Raw genomic sequence first — 12,801 nt, 5'->3', positions numbered from 1 at the left:
ACTTAACCTTTGCCCTTCACCCATCTGGCTTACTGCTGCAGTTTGTCTTCATCCCTCTCTTTATGCCATGCCTATTTGATTTTTTTTTTTTTTTTTTTATCACCTAACCATGCAGAAAGCAGTTCCCTAGGGCACTGGCTCACTCAGCATGGAACTGCTTGGAGTATTTCTTACCTGTCTCAGTCTGGAAGATACTCTGTTGATTCTGATGAAAATTATTACATTTATAATAGGTGGATACCCATGCCCACTTCCCTCAGTCATGGTTACTACTTTTACTGCTTCATTAAAGATGGTGGAGGATGGAGAGAATGAAATGTGCAGGATAGCCATATATTAATTTTGCATTAGTGAATTAATCAATTCAAATATAAGTCAATTGATAAATTATTCACATCTTTTTGTCATGCACATTTGAGGGGAGTGCGCAGATGGAAAGGTGAGAACCATTTCAGATTGGATTAATTAATATTCATGACATTTTTAAAATGAAGTAAGAAAAATACCCATCAATTTAACATCAATTTTTTTAAGCGCTGGTATAATTAAGAGTGTTTGAGAGAGACAGTTCCCACAATGATACAATTCCCTACAATAAAAAGCAAAGGGCTTGATAGCCCTTGTTCCTCTTGTCTCCATCAACTTATCATAATAGCTACTACAGTTCAAATCTTGCAGCCTTTTTTTTCCACCGCAGCTTGACTGATAGAACTCTGACAGAGATAAATAAATGAGAAGATGATGAATCTTCCTTATCCACTTCATGAGCAAAAATAATTAACAAACTTGACAAAAAAAAAATCGCTCCCTCCACCTCCAACGAAGTCTGGAATTTGTTTACCATATTTTTTAATTTTTCATCATTTTTCAGTGCAGTCAATCATCTTTATTTTTTCTATGTGTGATAGGTTGGTACTGAGGAGAGTTATGGAGACAGGTCAGCCAAGATTTAAAGTAGTCCTGTGCCTGACCCAAAGGAAAGCACCACTGGATACATTAACATGATGGCGATATGATTATGTCGGAATGGACATGAAGAGTTTCAATTATTTACAGGTGATGTGCCCGTTGAATTGGCAATGAAGTGGCTCGTAAATTATCCCCTCTGTCTAATCAAGCTTCCAGCGGAATAATGGAGCAAGTGCTGCCGTGAAGGAAGCTCCCTCTCTCTCTCTGTCTGTCTCTGTTCAGTATTTTGGGTGGGGGTTGGCTACTTTCACAGTGGGATGATGACACTCTCCAAATGACATTGGTTGAAAGGCAAGAAATGTGCCAGTGAGCGCAGGTTTAAAACCTCTCCACTTCATCACTGCTCAGTGCTTTACTGCGCTTTATGTCACCAGACAATGATACAGTGACAGCCAAGCATCAAATGTGCAGCACCAGCACCTAATGTGCACCTTGGTTTTGTGCCTGAAAGAGAGAGAGTATGAGACAGACACTGAGAGAACAAGAGAGAAAGAGAGAGAGAGAGACAGACAGACAGAAACCCAGACAGGAAAATAGAGGGATGCTGTAATGGCTGGCATGGCTCTGCTCCAAAGCAGACCTCCCAACAGTAGCAACATTGTTCAGACAAAACACAGCCAGCCACCGGTGGCTGCCTCCTTTCTAGCATCTTCTTCTGAGGCCTGTGGTTAGGAATTCTGTTCAGCTGAATGATGGTGTATTTGATTAAGAGAAATCAAATAGCAGTGTTTATTAGCCAATTTTAATGTGTCCCCTGTGAATGTTTGATTTCTTGCACATCCTGCTGATATGCAGACCTGCAAGCTTACTAGTAAGTACCAATCCACTTCTCTACTTTTCCTATCTTCAATGGTGAGTGCCATATTGACCTCAGTGTTGTTTCTTTGTACCGCAACCTGTGTTAACAATCTCACAGAGGTTCTCAACTGTATTGGGTAATAGTATATTAAACCTATTTTAAGGAAACAAAGACAGGGATTCGCCTTCCCCACCCACAACCGTCACAATCCATAATCACCTTAGGCAGTTTACAGTAGAAGGAGAGGAGAGGGAGAGAAAAGAGAGCTAGAAATGACAGGAAGATGGAGAGGCAAAGGGGAAGTGAGATAAAAGTGAAATGTAATGGAGAGAGAGTACCACCTACTGTTCTTGTGTCTTCTGGCAGAGGAATCATTTTGAGTGGAAGACAGGGTGGTCTGTTCTAAGCCAGAGCCTCAGCACGCTTTCTTTCGCTCTCCCTGAAGAAGTGAATCTGGGGTGACTGTACCCACAATTAGGGCATGAGAGGATTAGTGGTGAGTGGGAAGGTGGTTGGGGTTTTTTTGTGCTTACTATTCCCTGCTATGCATTGTAGCAGTGCAACTGAATGTTTCCCCCCAATCCCATGTTCTCAAAAATAGAAACATCACAAACAACATAACAAGCTAATGTGCATGAGGAGACGAGGGCAAAATATGAAGCCCAATGTGTGCTGTGCTCCTGTGGCCTATATGTTCACAGTTTTGTGCTTCCCTTTCTCCAACTTTCCCCATAACCGCGTAACACATCCTGGGAGCTTGTTTATTCTCTGTTCCCATCCTAATGCCTTTGCAGACACCAAATCCCCAGCAACCCCCAAAATGTCTGAACATCCCCCATCTTTGCATCACTTTCAATTGCATTTCATTTTCTTACGACAAACACGGAGCTCACAGGGGGAGACAAAGCATTAGGGTTATTATGAGTTTAAAGCACTTAAAAGCTTTTGGCCATCCCGCTCCTGTGGACCCTTGCATCACTTGGCACTGCAAGGGTCCACAGGAGCAGGGAAACATTACGCTCCAGTTTTTAGAGAGAGGCCCTGATGTCCCAGATGTGTGTGCTTGAGTGTTTATGAGTGTGTATGTGTTGGTTTGTGTTCTGCATGCTCATATAATATATGCATGCAAGAAATGTCCTGTCTCCAAGAGCCTTGTGCCATGCCTGTACCACTCCTCAGTGTGGTTTGTGGCAGACCGTATTAGCTCACTGCTCTGTCAGATTCTGTATCACAGCATCTTCAGCTGACTCTTTAGAGCTCTCTCCCTGAGGTCGCACATGGAATTTAAGAGCTTTTCTGAGGCAAAGAGGTGTGACTCGCCCTGAGACTCCCCTCTTGCTCTCTCTCTCTGCATGTGTGTCTCTCTTCTCTCTCTCTCTCTCTCCCTTACTTATTTCTCCTCACTTTATTTCCCCCTGCTTTGCTGCTCCACTTAAGAGTCATGGGGCGCACACTCAGCGGTAAACCAATTTCATTTAGTATGTTTTCACATTTTTATCCAATCATGGCATGCTCAGAGGTTTCAAAAACCACATGATGCTTTTATTGGGCCCTAATTAAGGATCTCTGATTTAATCCATGTAATTTAATAGAGATCAGTCATGGGTGTGAGCCCCTAGCTTTGTGCATAGGGAAGCTGATGCATTGCAACCCCTCCCTTCTACTGCGGCAGGTCAGGGTTAAAGGGCTTTGCGTTAGGGCTATGATTAATGTATGGTGTCCCAACTCCACCTGTTGGACTGTGAGGGTGCAGAGAACAAGGAGTTTCAGAAATTTAGATGTACACCCTGTGGCTTCTCTAACTGCCAGCCGCAGCTACAGAACACTAGGCACCCGAAGTCATCCACTCTGTAATTGCCTCTTGGCTTGCTCATTGTTCTCATTCATTTGCCTCTCTGCATACAAAAAGCGGTTCGAGCACTTTCACTTGTTATTTTTGTTTTTTAGAGGTGTGTCTACATCACAGAGTGATTGGTGTGGGCTGCCTCATTATAACTGTTCACACTTAGAATCAACCCTTGAGACTGTCTGATAAATTTTAGCTAAGTCTTGAATTGTGATAATTTCAGTTGCTCTCACAGGAGGATTAAAATGCAATGCTGAGCAGCATTTTCTAAGCCTTCCAGTGAATTCCTTCGGTGAGGACTGCCTGGCATTGTTTTGTCCTTTTCAGTAGCCCTTCACAGCCCTCTATCCAGCTAGTATTGTGACGCAGTGTTGAGCAGAGAGAAAACGGAGGAGCTGAGAATGGCCCGGGCTGGCTGGGGTGAGGGATTGCGTGCTGGGAGGTGTCTAGACGGTCTGGGATAACAGGCCAGACAGAGAGAGGGAAGAAGACTGGCAGAGGAGTCTGGGCCAGAGGGAGGCCATGTCGAGGGCATGGCTGGATGGCCGCCTTATCTAAAATCACGTCTAGTCGCTGTGGACCTCAGCTTCTGGACACTAACGGAACTGACAGTTGACAGGGAGAGCGGCCACTTCCTGGCCCAACACACCATCACTCACTCCTGCCTCAATCAGTGACATCTCTTTCTGTTTTTTTACCCTTACATGTCAACCATTTGACTCCATGTTGTGATGCACGTAAAATGCAACACAACAACTAAACCAGTAATTTTAATCAAATTTACCGCATTTAATTTTATCTCATCCATAAGAGTTCACATTGTTTTATAAAACCAATGCCTGGCAGCCACCTAGATATGCACTCTCTTGGAGACTACTTGTCTGGCTCTGTCATGCTAAACTGCATGGCTTTCTTCTGTAAAGTCACAAATTCATGGGATCTCTTGACTCTTATATGAGGTAAGAGGTTTTTTTTTTCTTTTTTCTAGCTGATCCGTGGCAGATGAGGAAAAAATGTGATGACTAATGTCTCCTATGTGTAGGACTTGGTCTCATCTCTCTACCGCTCATTATGCCTGAGCCCTACGACAGTTTGGAGGACGTTGGAGGCATTGCCACATTGGCCATATGCTTTCCACGGCTCCGATCTGTCAGAATGTCAGGACATGGCGGGGGTGCGCTTTTCTCCACCAACGGAGAAGCGGAGCGCACCGCTACAGGAGGGCCTCATTACCGACACACCCCACCAAAAGAGACTCTGGGATGGGTGAGGAGACATACTGAGCGCTGTGTTTAGAACCAGAGGGTGAGCCATTTAAAAAGCACTCAACCCAAGCAACCGCCCCTCCCTCCCTCCCTGTAGCTCCATTATCACAGCAGAAAATGTGACTTTTTGAAGTAGATGCTTTAACAAATTAACAAAGTAATTAAGGCAAACAAATTGACTCCCTCAACATTTTAATTGAACTTTTGCCTTTGTGTCTCCAGCTGGCCAATCCCGTCTCATCCACGACCCGACACCCGGCATATTTATCCAAACTGCTATTAGGGGAGCTTATGTTGTGTTTCACATTCTCCTATGAAACATCTAAACAAAAGCTAAGACCGATATTTAGTCTTTGTCCGTCATTTTAAGGTATCATACTGCTTACTTTTTGGGTAACGTAACGCGGAAGCTGTGATTTTCAAAAGTTTCCATCTACAGTAGCGTGCTATATAGTAACATTTGCTCTAAGCCTCTAACATGTATTCTTTCTAGGTTGTGTATAGATCATTTGGCTCTCAGTAAGGGTCCACAGAGCACAGCGATCCCAGTTGGGCCGAGTAATTCACAATAGAAAGTGTTAAGGCCCCTCACTATTCGCAGCCCTCCATCACCATTGATCCATTAAATTTATATTGGGAACCTGCTCTCAAATGGTCAAGGCAAAAATCAAACTTTTTCCCTTGACAGTCTGTAATCTATACTGTCTGAATTAGGGTGCATTAGTGATCTGCTCGCTTCTCACTCAGGTAGTTGAAACGCTCAGTGGAGGGAGGCTCCATTAGAAATCAGGCAAACTTTAAAGGAGATTTTCTTTATGGCTTTTCAAGGGAAACGTTATTGTTCAAAAAGTTATCTCGCCAGGGGTAAAGTTGCTTCTCAGTTGACTAATGACTATCAAAGCAGCTCATCTAAATCTCTACCATATTTTCAAGCTATTTTGCTATGCATTTCTTCAGAATTGCTCTTGCCTTTGAATAGGTTTTTTCAGTACGTATTCATGTAGAAAATGTGTATTTAAGATGAATGAAATGCTGTATTTCACAGACAAGATAGCTGGATGGTCACAAATATCTCAGTGATAGTATATTTTGCATCCCGCTGCGGCGTTCTGTTATAACAACATCATTAAAGACCATGAGAATATGTATATCTAAAATATTCATGATGTTTAACATTGTCACATAATCATGGAGGGTGGCATAAATCTTTACAAATGGAAGTTGTTAGGCTGATACAAACAAGCTGCTCATCTGTATAATTGCCTCCATGCGAAGACTTTGTGTCACAATAATGCGACTTAACACGGTGTTCATGATGCACTTGTTTCAAACTTTCAAACTATTGTCAGATTTCGTGCTCTTTACTGAAATACAGCTCACACTCTTCCAGAGATGACCACAAGTTTAGGGAGAAATCAGGTCTGGATAGAGAGGGTGGGGCTCATTGCAGTGCCACACAATGCTCTCCCATGTCCCCTAATTAAATTGCTCGGTCTCATGTATTGTGGAAGCTAGCGGCTCGGCAGATGTAGCGCCATGTTAAACTTTATGTTGCTTGAAAATGGCTTCCGCTCCAAGTGCGTTTGAGACAGAGATGGTTTGACTGTAAAATGATGTGTTTTATGGCACTGTTATCGGGGCGATATTCCTTAAAGATGCAGCGCTGCACACTGTGGCATTTTCTGTCTGCAGGAGGGAGCAAATTGATATGAACAGATCAACAGTGCTATGCCCTTCTGGACGTCCTTGGCACCATACTTGGCCCTGAAATTGATTTCTCTCCATATCTCCTATGCCAAAAAACTCTCATTCAGAGATTTTATACTCCCACTGCTGACACATTTTGTTCAGGTTTGGAGAGGATGTACTGTTGGAATGTCATTCATTTCCTCCCACATTTTTTCCACACTTTTAAAGTAACCTAATAGTCTCACATTGTATTTGATAGTGGTATTTGTCAGTTTTGTGTACGTGTATGTACACATACATGAGTGTGTGAGAGCTCTCTGTGTGTAAATTGCCAGGAGCAAAGAGATTGCTTTTGATTTAATGGCTATTGTGCTTGACTTTGTGTGTGTTCCACTGGAGTTGTGTGTCCTTCCCTTGCCTCTGCTGTAGCGGGTAAACTCAGTCCAACATAATTTAACGCATACAAGTAGTTACACACAGAAACACACGCGCACAAACTCACATATTGTGCCTTGGCTATGCTCCATTAAGTGGCCTGTGTCTTAAACAGGAGGCTGACGTAAATGCTGGGCTTGGGAATATAGGACAGGTTGTGTGTATGCGTTTGTGTGTGTGTGTCTCTGTTTGTGTATCTCTGGTCTCTGTTTTATTCTCAATGTCCTTATTGTCTCTCCCAGGGGACCCCCTCCACACACACCCTCTTCTCTGTATTTGTGGCCTGCTGAATTCTATTGATCAGGTTGTGAAAGCTTGAGTGTCTGAAGAGGAGAACAGAGGGAGAGAAACAGAGAGCATTTGTGTGTCTATGTGTGTTTTTCAATTTAAGTGCGTATATAATTATAGATGTGATTAGTAATCAAAAAAAGGTGAAATAAGAACTTCAGTTCTCACATTAGTGATTTGTTAATACTGTTGCTATTGACACTTACGGTTGCATGAACTCCCTCTGTGTTTCTTGTCTCCTCTTATAGAAACAGTGAATGCGTATTTATAGCCAGGCCACAGCATGTTAATGCCTATTTCATAAACCTTCCAGTTAACTGAGTTTTTAACAACGGCACACATTGCATGAGCACAAGAAACTGAATCAACTGCAGGCAAAAGGTCACCTGCGTCGTTGTTGTTGTTACAGTTGGCAAACTACAGTTGAATTTTACAGTTTTAGCAACTTTGCTGTTTGTGTGGCTTTTAAAGGTTGAAAAACTGGCATAAGTGTAAATTGGAGCAGTTGGCATGTTTGTACACAGGGAGGTGTGAATGGAGGTTGCCTCCCACAGAGACAGACTGATACTGTTCAGACCCTCCCTCAGGTCCATGCCATCGTCAGCTTCTAGTAACACAACACAATAAAACGCCAGTGCTATCAACATGGCTGGATCGGTTGTTGTTGCCGTGAGAGGTTGGAATTCCTCCCACAGATCCAGCGGTTGTTCTGCTGGATTCTGGCTCAACTCTGCAACCTTGAGGATATTTTTTTTTTTGTTTTGTTTTCAATAAATGGTAGAACAGAAATACAGAAACACAGGCATAAATAAGCAGGAAATTTTGTAGCGCTGTCTTGGTTTGCTGTGATAAACGAGTAAGACAGTTTATTTTTGGTACTAAATTGGTAGTCCGTGTTTAATTTATGTCTATCGCATATTCTGTGCTATTCTACTCCGCAAACTGGTTACACACTCGGGTGCTTTTGCTGGCATTGTTTCAGATCACTCATCTCTTAGAGGGCAAGGTCAACCCTAATCAGTGCTTACATAATGAATTTGCATGATCATATGGGCTTTCCGTCTTAATGACACCAGCGGAAAATGCCATCTCATACTTTGCTTCAGAATATCCCATCAATGCACAAATGGCATCCTCTGTAGTGATTAAGAAAGCCTTCACACATGGCTAATGTTGTTATTACGCTGTTCAAACCACTGGGTGGCCATTTGTGTCTTGTTGATAGGGACACTGACATCCTGGAAGGCACTGTTCCCATCAAGAGAGAGATGTATTGCGAGATAAAAACAATTGGTAAAGATGAAAATATTACCAGAATGCGTTTTTACTGGTGGATGAAGAGATGCTGGAACCTAAATCATGACCACAAATTTACCCCAAATGTGTACAGAGCCAGCTTATCTGCTATTCACTTGATGTTTCGATCATGCCCTGTACATGCAGCATTAAAGCGATGACTGTAGTCTGATTGGACTGTTATGTTTATGTGTAGCACAGAAACTTCTGCGTACTCTTATCTGAATTCAGAAATAGGCGGCACACTCTTTTCTGTCTCCTTTCTAGCATAAAGTCCAACAAATGGTGAATGAGGCGCAAAACAAAGAGTTCTTTGAAGAACAAAGTGAACCTGCCACATGCAACGACTGCCTAGAGACGAATCCTATCGCCTAGATTGCATGCTTTCAAGACAGGGGAGGGAAAAGCATCCCTAACAACAAAATGATATAAATTACCACTGTTATGGTCTATACGGTTCAATTTAATGTGCTTGTAATGATAAATTATTTTGGTTATGAATCTAAAGTGGACCTGAGTGCAGTCGGAGCAGCAGGACTGTTAGAACAATTGCAGCTGTCTCCCAGGGCTGTGGCCATTAGTCAATAAATTAGAAAGTAATTAGTTTCTGCTTCTGTGGCTCTATTTGAAGCGCTTCACACAGGTGTAATGAAAATTTATTGGAGCTGTTGATCCGGAGGAGCAAAGAAAAGTAGAGGATTTGTAGCGTGTGATTGTAATGTAGGATTTCCATCTGCCTTTCTCCTTTTTTTGCTTACAGTGTGACAGGTAAGGTTAGCCATGTTGACCGGTACAGTGAGGCTTTGCTTCAGTATTTCAAGTTTTGACAAAAGGCCAATCGACTAATAGCTATAAATATTTTAGTGTATATCTTGTAGTAAGAAATCTTCCTGTTTTTAACATTTTGAATTCATGACTTCTGATGAGTTAAGACGTTTGGTGAGAAAAGCTGCATGAACATAACCACCAAAAACTGTGATTCTGCTGAAAAAGGCACTTTTTTTCTGTGAAATATTCTCCTGTGTATTACATACAGTAAAATAGGATACATACAATTTCAGCAAAGTTGTTTTTTCTTTGCTGTAATTTAACTACATCTACTGGGCTCACACAAGTCTGTGAGGAAGACAGCTAGATCCCTGGACTATCTGTTTCATTTTGATTCTGTGTGCTTTTTGGCCAGCGGGCATCTCATCACCCTTTGTTGTTCACACAGCACACTAATTTTTTTCAGTGTCATCTGCCGCACAGTCTGTGTCTTCTCACTCCCTCATAAAAAAAGGAGAAAGTCAGGCTTCAACCATCAGGTTTACCTAGAACAGCTTCACATTTCTCTTTCATGCCATTGTGTGCGGATCAAGGCAGTCACACGAAGCTTTTTGTTGGCAGACAACATCAAGGCTATTTGTTTTGTCTGGTGGAATGTAAGGTCAACAGGAGAGGGAGAACAGAAATTGGAAAACACTCGCACAACTGCGATGTCAATGAACGGCATGAAAGACAGAGGGAGGGAGCTGCCGCGGCAGCATATGGGTGAAAAGAAAAATTAGAGGTGAAAGAGAGATGAGGCAGAGACAGGAGGCAGTGAGGAGATGAAGAAACAAGCGGAGGCGTGAAGTTGTGAAGGCAGCGAGAGAGACAGAGGAAGAGCAGAAAGGACAAGGAGTGGAACAGAAACAGGATGGACGGATGGATGAGGACAATCAGGCAGATTGGTCCCAGCCCAGGCTATGGCCAATTAGAATAAAATTAGCTGGACCTTGGCAAAGGCTAGGGCGCACAGTAGGGCATGGAGGGAAGGGAGGGGAGGTGGAGGAGGGGCAAAGGGGGAGAATATCCCGGTGATTAAAACCAAATGATTAGTGGTGTGCAAGGCAGAGGGCTAGAGAACTGGGGTCACCTGAGCCTGGAGGGAGAGAGAAGGTCTAACAGTAATGAGACCAACCTTCCCTTTCCTCGTCGTTGCCCTCCTCCTCGTCTCACTTCCCTTCCTGTCCTCTTGTTCGCACTCCATTTTTCTCCTCTAACATTTTTTCTTAATCTTGCGCTGCTCTTTATTTACACATTCTTCCATTTTCTGTCTGTCAGTGTCCCATTCACTGTCTTCACCTCCTGTGGTCCTGTGGTAAACCCTGTTACTATCTATTACTGTCTCTTGCCTTTGGCCAAAGCACTCACTAATGCATTTCTGGGATACAATTCAGCTTTTTGCGATAAGCAAAGATTTATCAGCAGTTTCTTTATCTTTTTTAATCATCTGCAGATGTATGATAATAGAATCTATAGATCTACAACATAAACTCAACACAACTGTGGTATCTCCTGCAGATACCCCATATGCTACTGCTTCAGTTTGAAGCAACAGTTTGGTCAAAGTGCAAAGCATCAATCATCAGTGATACCATATAAATGAGTATTCTGGCCATGAAATGACAGCTAGGTTGCCAAAATAACTATTCTCCATGCTTCTGTCTCACAGTAATCTAAGGAAACCCCACAAATGTGTCTTAGTCCTGTAGGGTTTGACACACCTGACATGAGTACGGCTGCTACACACATCTAGTCTTATAGTAATCTTATAGTACATGTAATTTTGATGACATATTCCAGGATGTGCCTGGGCATTTGCATAAATGTAAGTGCAGATATCTACCTATCAATAATGAAGTCCCTTAGCATATGTAATGACAGGAATATGCTTAAAGCCAGAAGCACGGCTTAGAAAGCTGGTGGGTTGAACATGGTAATCTGTTCTTTTTCTGCTCTCTGATGCTTCTTAGAACCTTTAAACTACTGTATTCACTACCACCCTCCTCCAGCTTGCCAGATCAAACAATGGGCCACCTTCTGAAACATACCAGCATTTTAATCCCCAGCATCTTTTCTTGCACCAACTGACTTTTTGTTTGACACAATTCCTCTTCTTATTTATTGTGTGTGCCATGAATTTGACCTCTTTTCCTGTTTTTTTTTATTTGTTTGCTCTTGTTTTCCAACTATGTGACTACGTGATGTCCTTTTCAGTTTCCTACCATTCTCATTCCTGCACTTTCTCAGACTAATCTTGACATTTGTATAGGAAATTAGCTAGTTTGTGAATTTGGGGATTAATATACAGAAATATCACACATATACAATTTAAAGAAACCATATTATGCACATTTAAAAGTGTATAGTTTTATTTTTGGGGTCGACTAGAATGTGTTCATTTGCTTAATGTCATGAACTCATATTATTATTACTGGCACAGAACCTCTTCTCACCCTCTGTATGAAAGTCTGTTTTAGCTCCTGTTTCTTTAAAGACCCTTCCAGAAATGTCCTGTCTGCTCTAATGGGTAAATTGACCTTTCAGGAGCAGGGTGAAGGACCACCCACTTATATACCACAACCCTACATCTATACGTATAGACAGAGAAATTTGACTTCAGCAGAAGTGGCTCTGGTGAGGAATCAATGTTGGACTTTTCAGGAAGTTGCTCATTCTTTCTTTGAAGGCCAAACTACCCGGTGAAAGTGGTTGTTATCGAAAAGTGTTATGTGGTGACTTAAAAAAGTAATGAAGGAAAAATGTAGACTTCAAACAAGGCATTTCAGGCAGATAAGGACTGATAACTGTAAATAAGCTAGAGGGCAGAGCATTGACATGAGTTTAATACTGCAGACAATAGACTGCTAACACAAAAACAGATCGCAAGAGCACAAAAAACACAAATAAAAAAGTAAGTCAGCCCAAAACAACTCAAATGAGAGTGAGAGCCACACATTCAGGTGAGGGTCTGCTAGTTTTGGTAGATTTCTTTAATTTCTGATTTATATGGTCAATCACCTGGGAGATTGATGAGAACCATGGCATTTGGGGTTAAGTGCTGGTCATCCGTGACCTGCACAACCCATTCACATGCCTATTTTCCCTGTGTGTGATCCATTGCTCTTTTGAGCAATAATTCTGGCTGACTACTTTGTTGTGGTGCCACCTGTCTCACCTTCTTGGATCGGATATAGTGAACACAGTCCTTATCCCTGACAAAGTGAGTAGTGTGGAATGGGATGTTGATGATTACGGCAAAGTTAGATTAAGCAGAGGATTTTCATCTGCAGAGGGAGGAAGCATTCATCCTGACGGTCAGGGAATGTTTACTGTGGTTTGGAAATGTGGTATTAAGCACTCTTTCAAATTTTTTATGTGTTCTTAGAGGAGTTTGTCCTACAGCA

At 42.2% G+C, this 12,801-nt stretch overlaps 1 protein-coding gene across 6 annotated transcripts in view; it reads left to right on the top strand.

The window, feature by feature from the left end:
• The window catches only part of camta1a (calmodulin binding transcription activator 1a), a 289,846-nt gene that overhangs the window by 132,818 nt on the left and 144,227 nt on the right, over positions 1-12,801 (top strand). The gene's annotated exons all lie outside the window — the stretch shown is intronic.

This window comes from Acanthochromis polyacanthus, chromosome 6 (assembly GCF_021347895.1).
Source record: "Acanthochromis polyacanthus isolate Apoly-LR-REF ecotype Palm Island chromosome 6, KAUST_Apoly_ChrSc, whole genome shotgun sequence".
Taxonomy (NCBI): Eukaryota; Metazoa; Chordata; class Actinopteri; family Pomacentridae; genus Acanthochromis; species Acanthochromis polyacanthus.
This window is presented reverse-complemented; position numbering and strand designations above follow the sequence as displayed.